The sequence below is a fragment of the Lates calcarifer genome, linkage group LG7_1 (genome assembly GCF_001640805.2).
Source record: "Lates calcarifer isolate ASB-BC8 linkage group LG7_1, TLL_Latcal_v3, whole genome shotgun sequence".
NCBI lineage: Eukaryota > Metazoa > Chordata > Actinopteri > Centropomidae > Lates > Lates calcarifer.
Window position 1 is genome coordinate 6,880,640 of NC_066839.1, and position 22,496 is coordinate 6,903,135.

The window sequence follows — 22,496 nt, forward strand, 5'->3', positions numbered from 1 at the left end:
CTGTGTTTTCTGCCTCTACATCATCCTTTATAGTCGCTGAATATACTCAAATACATACACAGTCCAGATGGATCTTTTGTGAGAATTATTATTAACCACAGGCAATCAGGGGCTCAGTTCACCAAAGTTATCAAGTTTAAAATTCAGTAGCTGTAACTTGCAGGATACTTAGATCCCTTTTAAATATGCTAATCTTTTCTAGCCAAACTTTTTTCATTGAAATTGTAAATAAATAGCATGTACAGTATTCCTGCATTATCTGCCTGTCTGCAAGTGCCTTAATTTACAAGCTTGCACGAAACTGTTATGGCTTTCGGGACATTTTGGAAAATATACCATCTGCTGTGGCTAGAGACACTGAGTAGCTAAGATGTGGATATCAAGTGCGGGGAAGTCAAACTGTGGCAGCGACAACACTGGCAGTCACACTGGCTAGATATGTGCCAGGCAAGACACGTTCAGAACTGAAGTTGGACAGCAGCATTGCATTTTGCATTACAGGTTAGATGTGTCTTCGTGTTTTCCACTCAAAATAAAAAATGGCTGCTTATATAATCTACTGTAGAAGGTTACAATAAGATACAAAAATACAGACAACGTACTGTAATAATCAGTATGTAGCAACACATTGCCATTCTAAATGTTTAGAAAGTGTTATTAAACTTGTTATAAATACTGTTGACTAATATTATTTCGGGCAAGCTGACTGTAATAATGTTTTCCTGATAATGCAGTACATTATGCCACTAAGTATTACATTAAAGGTGTTGTAACATCCTTCCTGCACAGAAAGAGAGAAAAATACAAATGAAATCACATTAAAGGAAAAGCTCATCCCAAATGCATTGTGCTAGAGACAGAATGAAAAATAAACTTCTTCCGAAAAATATTGAGATAACCGTACCTTTTGTCTGCAACAACTGCAATATTAAAGCACAAGCCAGCCCTTCATTCTCACTGTGTTTTAACAGATGTTTAATTCAGAACGCCTGCTCTCACCAGATACTTTGTCAGGGCTTCACTGCAGCAATAGAGTGGTAATACTCTTACAATACATCTCAGGTGTACACCTTGAATTAGAAGCATCTGTTAAAGTGATATACAGTATGTGGAGAGACACCAGCGTGGTGTAGCTTGCCCTGGCCTGCAGCGAGTACATCTGCACAAAAACTCACTACCCCCTGTGTGTCACACATTGGCTTTTATAGCCACATGCAAGGACAAACATGAAACTATCCCTGTGACTCTCTGCAACCCTTTCATATTTATGCCAGCAGCAACATCATTTAAGCACAGTCATCCAGTCTTCCCACACATAAGGCACAAAAACACAAAGTGACAATAAAACAATTACTGTTTTTGTCATTATTAAATTTGAACCTTTTATACAGTACCTGTAGAAATCTGTGATACTGTGATTCCTCTTACAATACCAGTAGATATGATTACAGTGTCTAAAAACTTATTAGCTCCCTACAACAGAACATTTTATTATTTTGTGAGACATTGTCCCACAGTTATTATATTATCACTTCCTAGTCTTCAGCAATATTGTGCCTTTAGTAGTTAATTTGTCATAAACCATAAAAAATATATGTTTGTCCTTTGAAATAGCTGCTTAGAAGCTGTTTCTGTGGCACTACTTCACTGTCTTTGAGGCGCTCTCCTTTCTTAGTTTTCTTCACTATAATGAAAGCAGCTTTTCTCACTAAATACAGGCTTTAGAGGCTAATGCATATAAGGCATAATACACAGGAGGGTATTGAAATGTAAGTTTCATGCAGCATTTCATTGAGCGTGTTCTTATAACACCTTAGATATTAGTGCTGTGAGACTAATACAGAGAAAACATGTACACAAGAGTTTTTTGTTTTTTTTTTCATAACAGCCCTTAAACTGAAGATACTATTAGGCTATTGGGATCAAAGTGTCCTGCCAGAGGATTTAATATTCATCTGTGTAAATGCTGCCTTAAAGAAACCCGATCTATTTACAACGTTTGAGCTGCTGACTTTTGGCATCAATATGAAGCTGGATGTTTGGCAGTTTTGCTTAAAAACTCAACTCATGGTTTCAGCTACACTCATACCTTACGTCAGTGGCAAAGACAAATGTGTACAATATAATGAAGACAATGTGAGCAGCTGTTTAATGCTATAACTGAAGCTTCAGAGCTGCATTTTTTTTCCCGTTGTCCACAAATAAGCAGTTCGTCCACGAGGACCCTCATGTAAAATAAAGACTACACCCTCTCCTAGTGTGCAGGTCTAACAGTTTGCCATTTTTTGATCCATGTCTAAATCATCTTGAACTTGTAAATGTATTCAGCCATGTAGCTCATTAGGATTTTCATGTTATCGTTCTGCGTTCGACTGCCGCTGATGTACCATAGTGCATATTTTAATGGCCTATTTGTTACTTCGCTCTTTTTGCGAGGTTTCCAGGTAGTAGGAAAAAGCCTAGTACGTTGAGGACAAAGATGGATGATGCAAATTGAAAAATGTTTTTCTTCTTTCCTCGCTGCCAACATGTTCTGTCACGGTTCTGGAGAGGGTTTCCACGTGTGGGAATTCAGGGGTGCACTACTCTCTTAATTAGGCTGTTTTGTCATGTACCGCTCCATCTGTCTTGAGCCTACTGCAGCAGAGAGTGAGAGAAAGGAAGAGAGAGTGAGAGAAGGGATGAAGGGGTTGGGTGGGGGACAGCTCCTCCCTCAATACCTGTACAGCCTGCACCAGATTGTCAAGCAGCCAATGTGAAAAGTTGAGCTTTAATGATGGCTAACCAAATGTGAAGCACATGAAATATGGAGGACAGGCCTTCCTCCTGATGGCTGTGCAGAAGACAGATTAAAAGATCCTGCACGTTGCTTAAGCAGATGCAGAGAGAAACTGTGAGAGGGGTCTTACAATAAGCTGTGTAAAGGAGGTAATACTTGGCAGAGAACCTGAACAGCAGGTTTGCCCCATCTAGCAATGCTTGGTAAGGTAAACAATAGAAGAGGAGGCTGTTTACAGAATTACAGGAGAGTAAGATTAGCATCTACGGTTACTGTGCTACCATAACTTCAGATGTTTTAAACTAGTACATACTGTACAGAGGAGATGGATTGTTGGGAGAAATAATACTAGGTTGTAGTCATGTGTACCTCTGAAGCTTGTAGGACTTCATGGGTATAATGTGTGGTTAATTAGATTGCTCTGTTCTTATTAGTGTAAATTATTCTGAATAAAGATTTACAGTCAGGTCATTAAGGTCACAGGAGAGTGTTGTAGAGATGTCCACACCAGGTCACCCCATTTGTCTAACACTCAAGAGATAGTGGGATAAAGGCTTGTTGCTGTGGCAACCACCTATCCAGCGACACAGGAATGAAAGGCTGCTTTGTGAAGCCAAAAAGAATGACCCACAAAAGAACAATTTGATTAACTTTAAAGACTTAATACGTTAACAAAACATATAGTGGTGAGATATAAGTATGTGTGGAAAGATGAAGACTATTGTTTTCCTTTTTGTTTTAATTTTTTTTTACCAAAACCAGTTACAAAACATTTTTCATTTATTATTAATTTATAATTTTCTACCTTAACGGTTTTATGTGTGTTTTCTTGCTCAAATAATATAGATGCAGTACCTCAGCACTCTGCTCTGTGAGACAAAGCAGTGCTGTGCTGCGCCACCACGCCGCTCCATCTGTCACTCTGGTGATAGTTCAGACTGTCAGAGAGCTGGCTGAGGGGAAACCTGCAACCACCAGGTCCCAGGATTCATTACTGATGCTGTGCTGTGACCTTCAGAGTGGACGCACTGTACCTTGATGTACATGAAGTCAAACACACATGTATGCATAGGCGTAAACACTTTCAACAGACATGACACATTTGTTCTGTTGGTGTTGCCCTGACAGAAGAGGTGAGGAAGTCAAAATCTGGACAACTGCGAAGGCTAAAGCTCACCTAGATCACAGACTATAGAACAGCACCTAGCAGGGGCTCCATCTGCTCTAAAAAAATACATATCAACTTCAGCATGTAGCCTCTAGATGTAGTTCCTGCAATCCTTGCAAAATCCAAACTGTATAGAAGGCATTAAGAGAGACTCCCAACTTATATCTACAAATGCAAATTTGTTGGGGTTTAGGTTATTTCCCAAAATATATTACATTTTGTGTTACTTATATTATTAGATAGATCTCCAGGGGTTCAGCATGGTTTGATTGTTCCACTCTGATGCCTTGTTCCCAATTTCTTAGTTCAAGACAACATTGCAGCAAGAAGTACCCAAAATCTCCAGACATCTGAAAGTCCCTTCAGAAACCCTCTATAGCTATGTTTTTCCACAGTCATGGTTCATCACAACTTAAATCTCAAGCAATAAAATAACCACCAGGATCACAGATGTTACACTTCAGTCTCTCAGCATCACAATACAGTAACAATAACAACTCCAGGACTTCTGATGCAAACTGTGCTAATCTGCGAGAAAAGGTATTGTTCTGTTTGGCGCTTATTAATTGAATTGGTCGTTTAAATTATTCACATCTCCATCCACTGATTTGTTAATTCATTGTTTCACATTTACTGTGGGGTTGAACTAGGTGTACACTCTTCTCTGGGTAATATATTTTACAGTAAACTCTCTTACTAACCTAAAGGCAATGTTACCATATACCTAATGCCTTCAGCAAGCCAGAAACCTCTGCTTGTACTTTATAACTAAATAAGCATGTCAGTTTCTGCTGTCCTTAGTATCGCTGTGCACTCCCTGCCAGTAGAGACTCTCATTTATTGATTGGCAGTGTCGTCTTAAGTCAGGCTGGACGATAAATATGCATTCTCTGTATGAGGCTGAGCTCATGCATTGATTGAATTTACCTGGGATCCATATAAAAATACAGGCTACAGTCCAAAATGAACTTCAAAAGAGGTAACTGAGTTCATGTCCCTCAACAGCATGACACTGAAGTTTGTTTTCTTTGTCTGTTCAGCCACAGTGACTATCATTGCTTACGTTGAGGTTCCTCTTCCATTCAAGTAGGATCTTTGAATCAATGTTCTTCTATATTAAACATAAAGCTAAATGACAAACCAGTTTATTGAACAACTCTTACAAAAGTCTGAATCTAAAAAAAAGTCACAGAGAGTCACAGAATGCAAGTCTCAAGTTTTAATTTAGCCTCAAAATCTCCTTAAATGTGACAGTTTCTGTACAAATTTCACTGCAGATTAATTACCTACTTAGTCATTAATGAGGGTTAATGAGGGTGCAGAAGAACTTCAGTTATAATGGCAAGTTGCAAACCTCAGTGCCCATCTCCTCTGTTATGTAAGTGATAATGTTTATAGCTGAAGTGGCAAGAGACAAATACTGAAATGCTGTAAATTCCCCTCTGGACATTTCTTCCTGTGACTACAGCAACACCTGCATGCCTGTCAGCATGGTGCTTTTAAATCTTCAGTTCTGTCCATTCCGCTTGGTCGAGCAGACAGCTGTTAACAACCCTGAGAGGTCCCTTGTGAGGCTTACTGCATTAGTCGATTACACAGTACATGTTACGATCTACTGCTCTGATGTAAAAGACTATGGTAAATGAGTCATACCGTAACTACAGAGTATTTTACCATATAGCTTTCAAAAAGAAACATGTCTGTCTCATGGCAGACACCTTAGTAAGTATCTTAAATGGCTGACTGAATGTAACTGATGAATTATCCCTCAACGTCTGTTAGACAAACAAATTAGAGCTGAAATAATTGGTTAATTATTATTGATTATTAGTAATTATTAGTCTTCTGGAAGTCTTCTGCAGTAGCTGTTTTGGGGTGGTTTCCACCTTATTTTACTTATGCAAATAGGCTATTAGTTAGACAGAGTAACATGAGAACAGTAACAAAAATATTACCCTCCTATAAGGCTACTTATCCACTGCAAGACTCCAGAGTGCTGATAGCTGTCAGATTATGAAGGAATTTGCTTGCCTTCCTTGTATGGTGCTAGTTATTTTTTTACTCAATTTCCCAGGGACTCTATAACCAGGAAGGAAGCCTTGAGCTCTTCCTCTGATTAGGTTCAGTTACCTCTAATTAATCTAGAGGGTTATAATTGTGTTTCCGCTCAGCTATGTCGCATTTTCTCATGAAAGCCTTAAAGTGGACCAAAATGTGAATTAATTGTCTTTCTTTTACAGATTTAGTTTGTGTGTGTGTGTGTTTTTCCCATTGCCTTTTTGATATGAGAAATGTCCAAAATGGTGCAGTAGGTAGTACAAAAGGAAAAGAAAAATAATCTGGATCTAGCACAACATCAATTATTGATTTTTTTTCATTGCAATCTCTTTCCAGTAAGCTTACAAAAGAAGCCTGTAGATTATTTATTAGCACTGTCTATTTGTCATGACATTATTCCCAGTTGTGTCTGAAATAAAAGCAACAGCACTACCACAGATGTGACAAATGCAAAGAAAAGCTCTTAGAGGGTTTTTCGTTCTCAGTTCGTTTGATCAGTTTTCTTTTTCTTTTTTTTTTTGTCTGTGTCGACTTCTCAAGGCTATGATGTAAGACATTTGGAAAAAAAAGCTTTTAGTGAATGGGAGGGGGGTCTGGTGGTGAGTTTTGAGTGAGTGGGGAAGGGGCCTGAAACATCCCTGCTAGTTGCATTATAGGTGATGACAATGCGATGCTGCAGCCGAGCTCCCACAGTGAAATACTGAGATGTCAGGGAATCCCCTGGATAACGGCTTCACCACTGTGGTTCAGTGGAGTCAACAAGAGCAGATCCTTGAGGAGAAAATCTTGAGGACTATTTTATTGTGGCGTGTTCTCCCACTGTTACAGTGGGTATTTGAATTCTCACTCAGGTTTCCTTATACTCTGCACTGTGCTATCCAGTAACAGAAGGCAGAATTTTATTATTAATTTATTCATGAATTAGGAAGTATTTCTATCAACATACTCACTGTCACATTACGCAAGACCAGTAATAATATGTACTACTTCCAACTGTCCTATAAGATGAAGGAGTCACAGTAGGGTAGGTTATTTATATTGGTATGTAAATGTATGCAAAAATGTGCATCATTTTCATTAATCAAGGTGCATGGAGCAAAACACACAAATCTCAGCACACACAGGGCGTGGCAGCTGACATTCCGCATTGCAAATAAGCACCCTGACTATAAATTTATTAGTTCTGATTCTGATTCTCATCTCCTTTCACAAGTAATTTTCTCTCCACCACAGTGTCCTGACAGTTTTGTAATGGATAGGGCAGAGGAGAAAGGCACGTTTTTAAAGTGTGATTTTGGGCAAATGAAAGATGACACTTGTGAGAGAAACATGGCGAAATCTTGAGATGTCAGTCAGAAATGGTGGTCCTAGATCACACAGCGAGGCAAGTCCACCGACGGCCAATCTAGAGCCAACAGCCTACATCAAAATTTAGTGTAAAACGTTTTGTACTAAAATACCAGAACATGACAAAAGTTTCAAATCAACCAATTAGAATATCCCACATCTGCAAAGCTACCATAATATCACCCTCTCAAACTAACGAGGCGTTTCAGACCTGCTTTTCAGTTGTGCATCTCACAGGCATTTGACAGTATAGATATGGTCCCCTCCCCTCAGAGTTCCATGTAGCCCTTGGTTTCCCCGGCCATGGTTTTTCTTAGACCCATGTCCGACAGCATGCCATGCAATCAACTTGTAAGAACTTATTGTTATAGCAGAGTGTGTATGTGCAAATCAATGATCTTGTCCAATGGTGTTAAGTTCAAAGGGACAAAAGAAAAAAAAAAACGTACCGCAGATATGTCACCATGGGTTTCTAGTTTGGTATGTTTTAAGATCTCAAAAATGCCCACATAAACCTAGCAGAATCTAGCCACGCAGACATTCAAGTGCTGAGATTTTGAGATTTGTTCATCTGAAAATATTTCCTAGGTTCCCTAAGTTCCCTATTCTCTACTGATAAAGTACATTATAGGCATGTATGTGAAGCAGAATTTAGCCAGTCCACATAAAGGTCATGCCTGCAGCTGTGTAATTACGTGTTCAAAAGTAACAAAAAGAAAAGAAAACCAAAGACTGCCACAGGCACAGTAGAGAAATAGTAGATACACTGGGAAGTCTTACTACTCATTCCTCATCTGTTCTTTTGTTCTGTTTGATATAAAAAAAATCTGTGAAAGTGCAGCTTTAAACTCCTTCTCAGGTGTCATGGCATTTTCTTGTTCAATTATGCCTGAAAATTGTTTTAAATCCCCAGATGTTACCTTGTCCCTGCAGTCTCACACACTGACCTAAGTCAGCCAGAGTTGTATGTTCTGTGTAATGATTAATTGATGCCATAGTGTGAGGTGAGAAGGAACTTGATTACAGAAATAAACAAACAACCTGTAAACTTTTATGTATAATTGATACTATGCACATCAGGCTGTTGGAGAAAACACAGCCTCCATATCTGGGGCATTATCTGGGTTTGTTTTGGGCTGAAGTGTTGTGTATGCCACACGTATTGATTTCACCACAGGGAAAGTGATTTATCAGTATTACTCAAGGATGCTGGACACAGTGTGCATAAATAATAAGGCAGAGCAGCCGCCATTTAATTGAGTAAATCTCCTCTCTCTGCCTTTAAGACTGCATATACACTCACTCATTCACAGACAAGTATCAGTGAGTGATTTCTCTTGTATCCTCCCCACTTGTCCCTTTACTCTTTATTTCACACACACACTTGCACACAAGAACACACTCCTACTCTAGGGATGACTGGATTAGCTACAACCCATTTGTGATAAAGAACTCTGGAAATAAAACAGAGAGGAACAAGATGGCTGAAAAATGACAGAGACTGATGCCATACCTGTGGTGTGCAAATAATCCTTGCAGGAAACTAAATGTAGACAGATACAGCAGTGAAGAATAACAGACAGTCCAAAAGTCTAGACAATGACGAAGTGAAGCATGAAGTTCTTTTCAGTTTCTGTTCCTTTTTTTACTTTCATTTTCTTTTTAGATGAAGAACCATCAATGGTTTCATAATTGAGACAAATTAGATCTCGCCACTGGAAAACCCAGGTCTCTTGGTTCAAGTCTGTAAGAATCTCAGCTGTTCCTCCATAATTGCGCCATTATAGAAACAATGTCCTTGCAAATGGTGAGTTTTACAAGTCATGACATGTAATGAGCTGCTGGAAAAAATGAACATTTCTTTTACATGTTGCAAAAATGGCACCACCTTGAATTCAGTCCAAGTTTGCTTCCTCTCATGCCCTTTTAAACTGAGTGGGATGTTGCTTACATGTTTCAGTGGTATTCAGTTTTTTCAAGACCAAGATAACAGTTCACAATAATTTCTGTATATTCCTAAACCTAAATAAGATTCAATTAAACAAGCAGTTTAAGCTGACGTTATATGTTTTCTCTTGTCTCTCAACACATCTAGCAACTCATAGCACATAAGAATAAGCCAAAAACCTCAGATTAAGAGGATTCCTACATCTTGTCTTTCTGCTCCACACAACACAGTTGCACTATTATATCACTATTTCAGTTGTTATGGTGCTTTTTCCACAATAAGCTGGACATTTTCCTCTAAGAGAGTTGGGACGGTTCCAGAGTCTTATTAATTTGTTCTCATTTGGCTGTCTCACAGTTAGCACACTATGGAGACAGGCTGCTAATGAAAGTAAAAGCAGGATGTGGAGATAATTACAGTTACAGGCAGATCAGCTGCTGTTCTGAATCCATTACCATGTCATTTGGCTGTGATGGTGACTTCTTGCAAATTTTCCTCATGACAAATAATGAAGTTATCAATATGGCAGCCATATGTTATCCACTGTGAGGACTCTGTAGGTGCTCTCACTTTGATAACATAAAATAGTATTTAACAATGAGTGATATAATACAGTAGAATCTGTTATCTATTTTAGACCAAAACTAGTTTTCACAGTTTGCTGTTATGATTTCAGGCTGGATTACTAATTGGTGAATTATTTAATTCACTTTATTAAAGACAAAGTTATTGTTTGTAACTTGTGCTGTATCATTTATTGTGTCTTTATTATGTAGTGAAGCATGCTTTGTCTGGAAAGAAGAGCCCATGGATTTACAGTATCAGCCATTAGTTGCTTATCACAGATACATCTATCAGCATACACTGTTGAGCAAAAAAATTTGGCACTAAAAATAAAGTGAAGATACTTTATAAAATAATGTTTTGAATAGTTTTTATTTATCTATTTACTAAATTAACTTAAGTGCAAATCAATATTTGATGTGACCACCCTTACCCTTTAAAACAGCACCTTTTCTCCACAGTACACTTAAGTGCACAGTTTTTCATACTTGGTACTTGGCAGCAGGTTGTTTGAAGCATCTTGGATAACTTGTCACGCAGTTCATTAATGCTGTCACAGTGTCTCTACACATAATCCCAGACTGACTCCATGATGCCTGAGATCAGGGTCGGGGGCGGGGGCGGGTTTGTAACATCAGATGTAGTACCTCTTGTTGTTGCTGAAAATAGTTCTTTATGACCCTGGCTGTGCACTGTCACATGTCCTGCCCTCGACATGTCTTAGTCACAACTAATTTAAAGGATTCTTATCTTATATAATGATATGTATATATTAGCCAATGCATTTTTAAAACTCTCAACAGCCTCAAAAAATCCAGTGTCTGTCAGGCTATACCCTGAAGTGATATTTCTATTTTCATTAACATGAATGTTATTCTCACTGACAACAATGACAACACAGAACAATTACGATGTCTGAATGTCATAACTACAGAGAGAGAAGTACCTTTCTGTTGTATGCTTGCTCATAGTTTAGAGATAAAACACAAATCCTGTGTTTTAACCTGCAGCGATTCCAACAGCCTCTTTTAAAAAGAACAATACAAGCCAAGAAAACAAGAAAACCAATGACCCTGCAGTTACACGGCAGCCATTTGATTTCATTTAAGTATCAGCTTCATTCTCAAACCACCCTCAAGACATTATAGCCTATTGATCTGCAAGAAAAAGTTTATCTATAACTGTAACTGTGTGTAATCTCCTCCTCTACTTTCTGCTCCTTCTCTGTGCAGCTAGTGAGAAAAAGTTTGCAGCCTTCGTGGAAATGCCGGGGCAGAGATGTGGGCTCAAGAATAGGACTGTGCTGCTGCTCCTGGTGTTTGGTGAGAAACATATTCAGTATTCAAACACCCACAGCAGGAGTTCAAGGAACTTAGCCTTCACTGTGCCTTTTTTTTTTTTGAAATACGGGTATAAGGGTATCCTTCACAAAAATGCTAAGTGGTTGCCAGGCAACAGCCAGATATGTCGGTGGGAGACAGCTTGCAAGGTAGAGCTCACTTACAACTTTGCACTTATCCTAAGAGGAGAACGAAGCGCCCATAAATTAAGAGAAGAGTGAATGAGATAAAGATATAAATACAACTCAAAGCACATTAGAGCAATATGTTAACTGTAAATTTTACAGCTTGCAAGTAACAAATATATCCAGCAAAAGGAGCACATGTCCAAATCAGTCATCTTGACAGATTATGCTCCTCTTGATAATTAAACCACATGCTGCTACAGTGTTCACTGAGCCGTCTGGCATATTACTGAACCATAAGAAAGTGCTAAATGCACCATAAAGGGTGACACAGACATTTATGATCAAACACACCTTGCTGTACATCATATCATCATTTACTACTGCCTTTAACTTTGGCCAGCCACTTTTCATGCATGAAATCTGTCCTGGTATTAGGATTGGTCAGAGGAACAAAGCATTACATCTTTTTCTCCAACATCAAATAGCATCTTCTTTGGATTTAAAGTTTCAGATGCCATTGCCTTTACCTCAAAGGGCAAGGCAGTGGTGTGTTTGTGTGTGTGTGTGTGTGTCTTTTTCCTCTCACTCGACTACAGTCCTCATCTTCAGGATTTTTTGAAAGTACAAGCCTGTCACGGCACCAGCCAAGATAAAAACAAGTGCGATGACCTCGGCTGTCAACTGAGAAGTCCTCCTCTCCCCCACAAGGAGGGAAAAAAAGACACTGTATGAGACAGCAGCGATGGACACTAAGATTACACACAGCACTATCAAAAGACATAGATGTAATGCATCTGTTTGCTAAGTTGACATCTATTGTTTTTAAGGTGTTTCTGCTTTATTGGACAGAGCAGCGAGGAGAAAAAAGGGAGAGAAGAAGTATAAAGGGATGGCATGTAACTTTTTGTGTGGGCTTCGAGCATCAGTGCAGCAATGTGTGTGTGACTCTGTTCATGGCAGTGCCCAAAAAAAACCCTGAACTGTCTCTGCTTCTGCTGTAAAAAATGTGCCTTGGGGCACAGTGTAATGTGAGACTTTTACCCCAGGCAGTAAACGTACCAAAACACACACTGGCACACACATACATGTATATACAGACTGTACATGCAACCAGAGGCCTGTACACTCACTTGTGAATGGGACAATATACTTTCACACACATACAGTAGCTTGCGCAAAAACAAATCTCATCATTATCAGAGGCAAATGTCATCTTTCGAGGTGACATTCAGCCGTCTCCTGACACCATTTCTACCATTTGAGAGGGAAGCTAAAAAAAGAAATCTGCGCCCTTTACCACTAATTCCCCTGTCTATATCGGCTTTTTAACTCTTCAGCCGTGACTAAGTGACCACCACTGCAACACAAAGCAACTGCCAGAGCAGTTTTATTATTCCTGTATTTAGGATGGTGATGTATTACCTTTTCAGTGGTCATTTCTGTTGAATCTCTGCCTGTAATTAGCTTCCTTACTCACCTCTGTTTGACTTTTATTGTTTGTGTCAAGTGCAGGACAGAGTCGCTGAAGAGAAGGGAAGCAGGGAATAAGAGAGACTAGTCTGAGGAGTGATGTTCTGCTAGTGGTGTCACAAATCCCAGTGGTCTAATGGAGGGAGCTAGATTAGTTAATGTCCCACTAAAATGTCCATCTTTGAAAAACATTCAAGACTTAATTGCACCTCTAGTGTCTCAAGGCAAAATGCAAGCCTTGTGTGACCAATGAACCAAACACAGTTTGATGTGAATCAATCAATCAGAGCAATGTTGTGTGGCATTTTAAGAGCCACACTGGTGCTAGAAAGGCAGCATCCTGATTTTAAAATGTAGCAATGAGACATGGAGCCTCTCACACCACCACCTATCTGCAGTCTAACATGTTTAACTATGGTGGCAGGTTGCAATGAAGGGTTTTGGCTCTGGTTTGTGAGGAAAATGAAAAATGGAAGTGTGACAGGTTCTACTTTTAGTTTGGAAACCAGTTCAGCTCCTCCTTACATGACAGTGTCAAAAATGTCAAACTATGCTGCTGTCACATTGAAAATGGCTACATTTTAAGAGTCCACTAGAGACCCGCAGGACTGAGCCATCCCCTGTGCCTTTTTCAACATCATAGCTAATGAGGCAGAGCTGCAAAAATGCACGATGATAGCCAATCTAGCAGCCAAATCTACAGTAGATGCAGCATAGGCGAGGCATCACTGACTCATCACACAGTGTTTCTCCAGAACTAATGGACAGCTGGCAGCGAGAGTCCATGTCATGCAGACGGGCCCAGCCAGGCCAGCCTCTCCCCAAGGTCACAGCCAGTCTCTCAGAGAGCACTGGCACCAGAGCAGCAGATGGTGGTGAAATGATGGCCCATCATTACTCATCCAGGAGAAAATATGGCTGTCCTCTGTCACAAAAAGCTTGTGGGGACTCGGCCGTCTGCTGGTTTGAGTTGGTTCATAGAAATGTTCCTATACCATTTTCAGTGCAGAGGTATTTTCCCTTATAGTGAAATAGTCCAAAAGTCAAAGCCTTTCACAACACAGAACACACAGAGTGCCCAAATTCATTAATTTTCAATGCCAATTAATCTGCCAGTTATTTTCTCAATTAATTCTTTAAAGCATTAGACAAAATACATACTCTTAACTTTAAAGTTTACTTAACCTTCAACTGTGAGATACTGTAAATGGATACACACATTTATTCAGTGCTACTGTCCAACTATCCAATAAATAACATCAACTTAAACTTTCACCTTTGGCCAAAACAATTTGCCAGCAACAAATACCCAATTTCAGCTGTGAGAACAGTTTATTTTATTTTCACCAGAGGAATTAAATTTTATGCCATATCAGTGCCACTAAATTTCCAAATGGTTTGCCACTATAAGTCTGTTCTCTGCAGGATGATTATGGACGTGGGGCCCCGTCTAGCTAATGAAATCACTGAGCAGTCATCTCCGCATTTTTAAGTACTGTTTATTTCTGAATAACCTCACATTCCAAAAAACAGTTTATATCTCACCTAAAAAAATCTCAAAACTGAATTTAAAGGGGATACTCATCTACCCCAAGTTCACACAAGTCAGCATCTTTGATAAAAATCTGCAGAAGAGGAACATTTTAGTTTAACCACACTTAGCTAAATACAGACTTAAGATCAGAACGGTGCTTGGGGTTAGTGACCGATGACGCGTTATAAGAACACAAGTGCAGACAAGAACGCAGATTGAGAAAGCCCTCAGAGCACAAGACCCTTTTCTGTTGCCATCCATCTCAGAATTCAAGACTCCATCTTCTCGCTAATAAACAAGGATCATCAGATCATCTTCATACATCTTAACAGCACAAAAAGTTTCAGTATTGAAGTCTTTATTGCTATAGCAACGAGCAGATTGAATTTGGCTCTGCTGAGCTAAAAACAGAATGGAGATGCACTTAATGCAACACTGTTACAGAAGCAAAGGCTTAGTCACCACCTCCCTCCCTAGTGCACACATACATGGGCACACACACATACACAGACACACACTGATTCAAACATAGTGACCTGCATCTCAGCAGGCAATTGGATTTCCCTTGGAGTTCTCCTTCAGCCCTTCACCAGGGAACCAGAACATCGAGAGGAAGAGGGGGTGTCTGAAGGGTTAGTGAGTCTGTTGCTAGTGGAGATTTTGCATCCTCAGAGCACTAATGTTGTGTACAAAGATGAGGCATAACAAGTTTAGGCAACAATACCTTGGGGTGCATTCAGGAAAATGATATAATGATAAAATCTTATTTTTGGAACAGGGTAGACAATGAATGAGTTTTTGTACTCATACAGTTGTGTGTAACGTGCAGCGTGTTTAAGACAGACATTTCCTTTCCTTTTTTTTTTTGACATACTGGCCCCAAAAGTGAACAGCAGCTATCGCAAAACACTTTTGTTCTGATTGACGCAAATGGTCCTGAGGGTCTTGGTGACAGAGATGGCAAGACCTGGCTGAGTGTTTTCTCTGCTGTCTCTCTGTATCTAGGCAACAGCAAACCACCACGATTATTACATCATCTGGCAGAGTGGGCCTCCCATGTATTAATCTCAAAGCAACACTTAGCTGAGCTTAGTGAGCGGAGAGTGAGAGCAAAGAGTGCTTTACATGTAGAGGGGGGCAGGATGGAGGACAGAGCAGAGGGTTGCAGCATGGGGAAGGTTTGTGTGCAAGTGTGCGCGCGTGTTTGTGAAAGTATATATATGTGTGTGTTTTGGGGCCATCCATATTTTCTTCTGAGGTATTTCACAACTTATACAAGAGACTGTATATTATACTTCACATATTTGCAGAGTAATGATGGACATGGTACTGCTTCAATGGTTTATGACCTCTATTGGGGACCAGTAGTAACTGCAGCAGCACTGGCCAAACACTGGGTTTTTATTCCAAAACATAATGACTGAGTAGGTAACTGAGTAGGTAATGACTGAGTCAGTGTTGCTGGCAGACTGAAACAATATATTTGTGACCTGTTTTTAAAGATTACAACTTCAGTATTCCTATTTCTACAGCTCAGAGACAAAGTACTGAAACACAAACTAACACATTGTTGGATTAGGTCTTTTAATGGGATTTGCTGACAGTATGGAAAATCTAGAATAACACCAGCCTTTTAAATCTACAAACCATCCTTGTTGAAATATGAATGATTTCATGGTGTATTAAGTATGAATAAAACAGGAATCAGTAGGGTGTTTCTATATGGTTTTAAAAGTCCAGTCCAAATAATTTACATTGGGCACATTCACATTTGAGTGTGACCTAGAAATTAGGTTATGCAAAACACTGGCCTGTTTTACCCAAAGATTCATAAACAACATTAATGTAAAACAAAAAAATTAACAGCATCAAATTATATCGAAAACCATCTTCCAAAAGGGCAAGTAAACTAGTTAGGGGACTGGTACTGTGGCAAAACAAGATGCCATCCTCTCCTCCTTCCCTCTTGCACCCTCCAGCCACACTGTTTGAATAATACATTTAATGCACCACACAGGCTAACTAATACACTTTGTCATGCCACCAAATGACTATTAGATTTATTTACTCACTTCTTAATCCATTTCCAAAAACAAGTGTCTTATCATGTACACAAGATGTGTCCTTCAGCCACCCTCGGCCTCTCAGTGTAACCAGATGTCTACGCCCTGTAGACCATGAGTTTCTGAACATGTGTGGCTGTAGTTTAAGCCCACACTGAGCTCTGACTATGCAATTTTATTTATGCACTTCTGAAACCAATGATGATAATCATTCAGCATAACAGCGTGCCTCTGAGCTACTGTGAGTCATTCACCTTAGCTGCTATATTTGCAGGAAAATGAAAAAAAAAAAAATCATATTTACCGATGTACATGAAATAATCACACATTTATAGGTCATATCTTTTTTACTGTACTCTACACAGAACCTGCTTTTGCATTTTGTTGAACTCCACCTCAACAAAGATTTGCGCCATCCTATACTGAACAAAATGACCTCAATATATCTGTGGGAGAATCAATAGGATTATTGATAAATATAAGATACCAATGACTCAGTGATTACTTTGCCAGGTGCTGAGATTTGTGGCTCTCAAAAACTCAATTTCTGGCTTGTACTCTTTGCTGGAAGAAGTCCTCCTTACTTGGCTAATGCTAACCCTCGGAAAGCAATCATAGAAAATTGATGCTTAGGTTATTTTACCTGGCAGCAGTTTTTCATGTATAGGTGTTATGTTTATATATGTACTGTACACAAGTACGACCATTCAAGTGAATGAACATACAAGGCACAGACTTTTACACTTGCAGACTGAGGTTCATAACCTGGGTTCTTCTGCATGTGGCTTAAGTTTAGGAAGCAAAATCATGTTGACTAAAGGCAGAGAAAGATTGTGATTTTAGTTAAATGTCAGTAAAGTAAAAACACTGTCTCGCACTTCAAGTCCCTTAACCAAGTACTGTGAGCACACAAACATAATCATAAAAATGTTTAACCTTAATTTAGTTGCTACAATTAAAACGTAAATTAAAACAGTAGCGCAGTATTATAACTGTAGTAGCCCAGTTGTTGTGATACTACTTCACTCAGTGTTGCTGTTAAACCTCTGTCCTACAGCTTACAACCCATAAAAATATTTCAATGGGACAGCAAGTGCCAGTGGGGTGTTCCACTGATAATCACTGGCAATTGTTATTCTTAGTAGGTTTCTAAAGGTTTTACATCACTGAGTGGTCATTTCCACACAAGGCTGCACTGAGCAGATGTGGTGTTTCAGAAAGGAAGAAAACCAAACCTTAGCCATCACAACTAAAATGCTTTTCTTTTTCTGTCAAAACAGAGAGTTTTCTTTGCACAGCTTTAGACCGCAGCCAGGTGACTGACAGACTGTTACCTGTTTCAATTTCAGCTAGGTATTGCTGCCGGCTACAACTCAGTATTTTAAACACCATATGAGTAAGTCCCTCCATGGATTTGCAGGTAGAGAAAGTGCTTTGTCATTCAGGTCATTTAAATTCCCTGGTTGTGGACTTTTAAACATCAGAATTGGACAGTATTAAATTTACTTATTTTTTCCTCACTTATTTTTGTTCATCTGTAATTGTTTTCATCTTATTTATCTGAATGATTTGAGTTGAATTTGTAAACTCAAGTTATCATATGTTTACAGTAAAAAACACAGCTCTTCCAGACGCTGAGATTTTGAACATGATTTTTCAAGTCTTTTTTAAGTACTTTTAGTTTAAAGTTTGGAGTGGCTTGACCTCTTTCATTTTCTCTCACTTTGTTCTTTGATTGCAACCATTTTGATGTCCTGCTGGGGTGTTTCCATCAGCTGTGTTTTGCTACACACAAGCAGCAGTGTGGCTCTTGCTCTCAAGTGTGATTTGTCAAAGCAATCCGACATTCAACAGACGCTGTCTCTCCTTAAGACACCACGAGCACACTGCAGTGACAGAATATTTTAATAAAGATGCTGCTGAGGGAGATTACACAAGCCCAAACTGGGTATTTTACACAGCAACATTTCTTATTATGCCCATCTGCAGTCACAATAGCAAGCTTTTGTCCTGGTTTCAGAGTGCCTTGGGTGGTAGCACTGCTGTTGTGAAGGGTTTTGTGCTGGGATAACTGCCTGAATGGATAACGCGTACACAGAGGCAAATCAGAACCCTACAGGGCATTAAGACATTCATCCAAATGATTTTAGCAAGTGCAAGACTTGTATTTAGTAATGTGATTTTCAGTAAGAGCATGCAGTGTAATTCCACAGGGCTTTTTGCTTTTTTTTTCATGCAAACAAAATTCAACAGCAGCTCATATGACAGATCCAGATAAGATTTTATTAGGAATCACCTGCTCATGCATTTTCATTTCCCCTTAACAAATAAATACTACCACTGAAACTGAGCCTGGAATGCAGAACACAAAAACCAGTAGACAGTAAGAGTATCTGACATCAGTGTGTGTATCCACCTTACATACTGTATATTACTTGTGTATCCTGAGAGCAGAGTCTACATATGCTTGTTTTGTCTAAATTTACTTGCAATTGCAGAGTGTGTTAAAAATAACTCAAACTGGCAATTGGCAAACATTTTAGCAACATTTTGAAAAATAAAAACATATTTTGTGCCAAATTTTGTGAGGATTGGATGAATTTTATAGGAAACATTGTAGAAAAAATATATCTTTTTAAAACACTAAAATGGCAGAAAGTTAAGTGGGTTGTTTCATGAACGGCAGGGATGTACCAATCTTACTTTCACACCTCTTCCAGATTCCTATAAAACAACTCCAGTATTTGTTAGTACCTGGAACCAATCTGATACCAGGGCTCTCTTTTATCAAATTTACAAATCTCAAAAAATATGTGGATCAGTCATTTCATGGCTGAGATTACAGATATCAAATCAGTGTGTCCCTGTGTATAAGTGAGTAGTTTCAGAGAGATTCTTCTAATGACAGACAGACAAAAGGGACAGAAAACATTATGGAGTTCTTGGAGGTAATAAAGTGGATGCTTTTAAACTGGCTGGCTATCCCAATTTGACATGTTACACCTGAGAATCCTGAATGGGATCATGGGGTATGGTACTGCACCACAACACAGATAGTGTCTTCATTCAGAGAGCAGAGAGCTTTGATTTTTTGGTTTTAATGGGCTGACAGAATAATGGCTTTTAGAGGAGGTGTGTGCTTTTACCTGTTCCTGGTCCTTCCTCTCAACACACAGCATGACACACAGAGCACACATGCCCAACCTCTTAAAGTGATCAATCAAAAAGTCCTGCAGACAGACAAATACTCTCTGTGACTAAATCTATGCTGTTTCCTCTGGATTATGTCAGAATTTTTGTAAGATTTGACAAGACTAGTGGTAGAGTTGCCCTCTGGTGGTAGCCATATTACCTTAGAGGAAAAAGCTTCAAGTGTTCTTCAAGTTTTTTTACTTTACAAAAGTAACCTAACTTTTTACAGCAACTCTTGTTACAGAGAAGGTAACAGCATGCAGTTGTAATTAGTATTTTAAAATGCAGTCAGTGGTAAAGATTCCTCTGGAGCATGATCCTAACCACTGAAAGGCGTATGTCAACACTTTTCACCTCATGCAGACTCTTCTGAAGACTCCAAGACGAGCTCCATAGTTTCACTTAATTAGTTTTGAATTAAACTGTCACCACCAGCGGGGTGCCAGACTGTGCTGAGCAGTGTTCTCACCTCTGTGTGCCATGACACATCAGAGCACAGGGCGCGATCTTAAAGCACCTTGTGTTTCTGTGGTGATGAACAGAGCCATCTAATCCCATGCAATTAAAATGATTAGTGAATGCTGAGGCTGCTAAAAGGGCTTGAACTAAATGGTTAGATTTCAGTCATGTGCCAGCACACATTTGGAAAGGCTCTGTTTGTCAGTTCACTTTTCAGAAAATATGGAGAAATGTTGCATTCACTACATCACAAATCCAAGCCTCTACAGAGCAGCAGTAAAAACAAGGGGTCATTCCTATGTTTCCAACATCCTATGTTCCCCAGCTCCATAGGGCACTTCATGGGAACCTGAAAAAGATGTTCCCCAGCTCTGTCACTTACTGTAACATGGGTTGTTGAGGGAACTTGTCAAAGGGTTTTTCTGTTCCCCAGCGTAGCAGTATGGCTTTCAATATCATAGGCCTACACTTTAGGGAACAAATGAAGCCTTGCTCCAATTTTGTAAAGGATATTTGTGAAATATCTTAATATGAAATGGGTTAAGTTAGACCTGAACACAAGAGGAGGAACTTAGGACCCTGGGAAACCATCCATGAGAGGCTTGATGGATCCCTATTGAGTGGAATATCCAACATTATTAATATTCCACTTCCATGCTCAAGTTGTACCAATGAGCCAAGAGTTTGGTGTTCAGGCCAGGCTGAGTGTGCTGCATGCCAGTTTGCGAGGAGTCAAGTAAAAACCTCTTACGTTGGCTGTTTCCAAGTGGGCAGAGCCTCCTGATTAGAGGCTAGTTAGGGATTTGCCAAAGTGAATTGAAAGTTCAAAGAATGGTTGAAGAGTGGAAAGTCAGTTTTTGTTTGAAATCTACTATAAAAAAAAGTTGGACACAGTGTTCTTACTGTGAGCGTAGGACAGAAACCTTTCAAGAATAAAGCTCCACTTTATCACTGAAGTGGTAAAGTTTAGACAAGAAAATGCAGTTATTTGCAGGTGTCAAACCAGTTGTTGTTTCTTCTTTATAAACACCTGCACACCTGTGTTTTGACTGAACACGTGCAAACCGCTTTTTCCTGAAAACAAGCCTCTGTATGCTCACATGTCTACATCCATGACACAGAAACAGAGCATGACAGAGAGCGAGTGAGCTTCCAGCTGAGTAAAGCAGCTATAAGCGTTGCACCCTGCCATGCCCTGCTGGTGTTTTATCCTGTCAGTGGCGCTCATGCTACCCCCACCATCCCTGACTGGACGCTGGTTTAGCACATTAGTATTAGCTCTCTGAATTCTCTGTGTGGACATGTACCACCTGGTAGGCATTGCCGCCCTGCGTGAGTCAGAGCACTCTGGCCATTAACGCACGGCAGGTACCATGGCATTGGCGAGGATCAAGCCCATGTGGTAGTGTTAACCTTAGCATCCACACATGCACACACACACAAAGAGCTTCTCTTCTGCCCCGACTTGCACTTATCCTATAAGCGCTCCCCAGAGTGCGACAGACTGAGATGACTGCTACCACCCTGCTTCTCTACAGGCATACCCTGCACACAGCATATCCTATTATCAGCTATGGAGATGTTCACTATAGATGCTGTTAGGGAGAACACACACACACTCAGATCAATTTCACGCATGATGGCATACAGAGTAAAACTACATAGGTCGATAAAGCCAATTCTGACCTCTTTTTTTTTCTTCTATGGTATGAATTTTAAATGTAAAATCAAAGAACAAACTGAGGACATATTTGCTCTATGTATCAATTTTCTAATTTCATCTGGTATCCGTTATACTCATTTATTCATTTAAAGAATTCATTTGTAGGAAGTTTCAGCTCTTCAGCAAGTTTAGCCGTCCTACTCGCAGAGTTACTTTTTTGGTTCACTCTTGTTTTCATCAGCAGGCATCTGTTTACAGTGAGAAAGCTCTAGAAACATATTGTTCACTACCTCCTCATCAGATACAGTTAGCTGGTAAACAGAGTGGAGTTTTAGCAGCCCAAGAACCAGATATTTTCTCTCAGGGGAAATCTTTTTCTCAGGAGTTGGTGGAGACCAAAAAAGAGGTAAGAACAGAGTGAATATTAGACTTAGCCAGAAACACAGCATCAAATGAATACAAATGTTGCACCATGTCTGCTGGATGTGTACAGAGGTGGCCGTTTGCAAATATGTAGAGCAAAAATGGCTACAGTTTCTACTACATGTTGTCCTTGGCCCTCTGTGATAGTAAACTGAGCATCTTTTGGTTTTAGCAGTTGTTTGGACAAAGCAATTTAAGTATGTCAGCTTTGGCTCTGGGAAGTTGAGATGGGCATATTTTCACTATTTTTGAGAAAATAACTAGCAAATGAATCAGTAATGAAAATTATTGTTAGCTGCAGACTTTCCATGCTTTCCATAACAGCTTAATAAGGTGATAAGGTATCAGATGGTGTGTTTC

The 22,496-nt window shown here is 39.5% G+C and overlaps 1 protein-coding gene and 1 long non-coding RNA gene across 2 annotated transcripts in view; one reads left to right on the forward strand and one right to left on the reverse strand.

Annotated features, from left to right (window-relative positions):
* LOC108873470 (disks large-associated protein 2) overlaps nt 1–22,496 on the reverse strand; it is a 94,872-nt gene that overhangs the window by 58,366 nt on the left and 14,010 nt on the right. The gene's annotated exons all lie outside the window — the stretch shown is intronic.
* The window catches only part of LOC127142655 (uncharacterized), a 64,278-nt gene that overhangs the window by 38,255 nt on the left and 3,527 nt on the right, over nt 1–22,496 (forward strand). Inside the window, exon 3 of the long non-coding RNA XR_007813609.1 lies at nt 11,097–11,186. This is a non-coding gene — a long non-coding RNA (uncharacterized LOC127142655). The remainder of the gene's footprint in view (nt 1–11,096; nt 11,187–22,496) is intronic.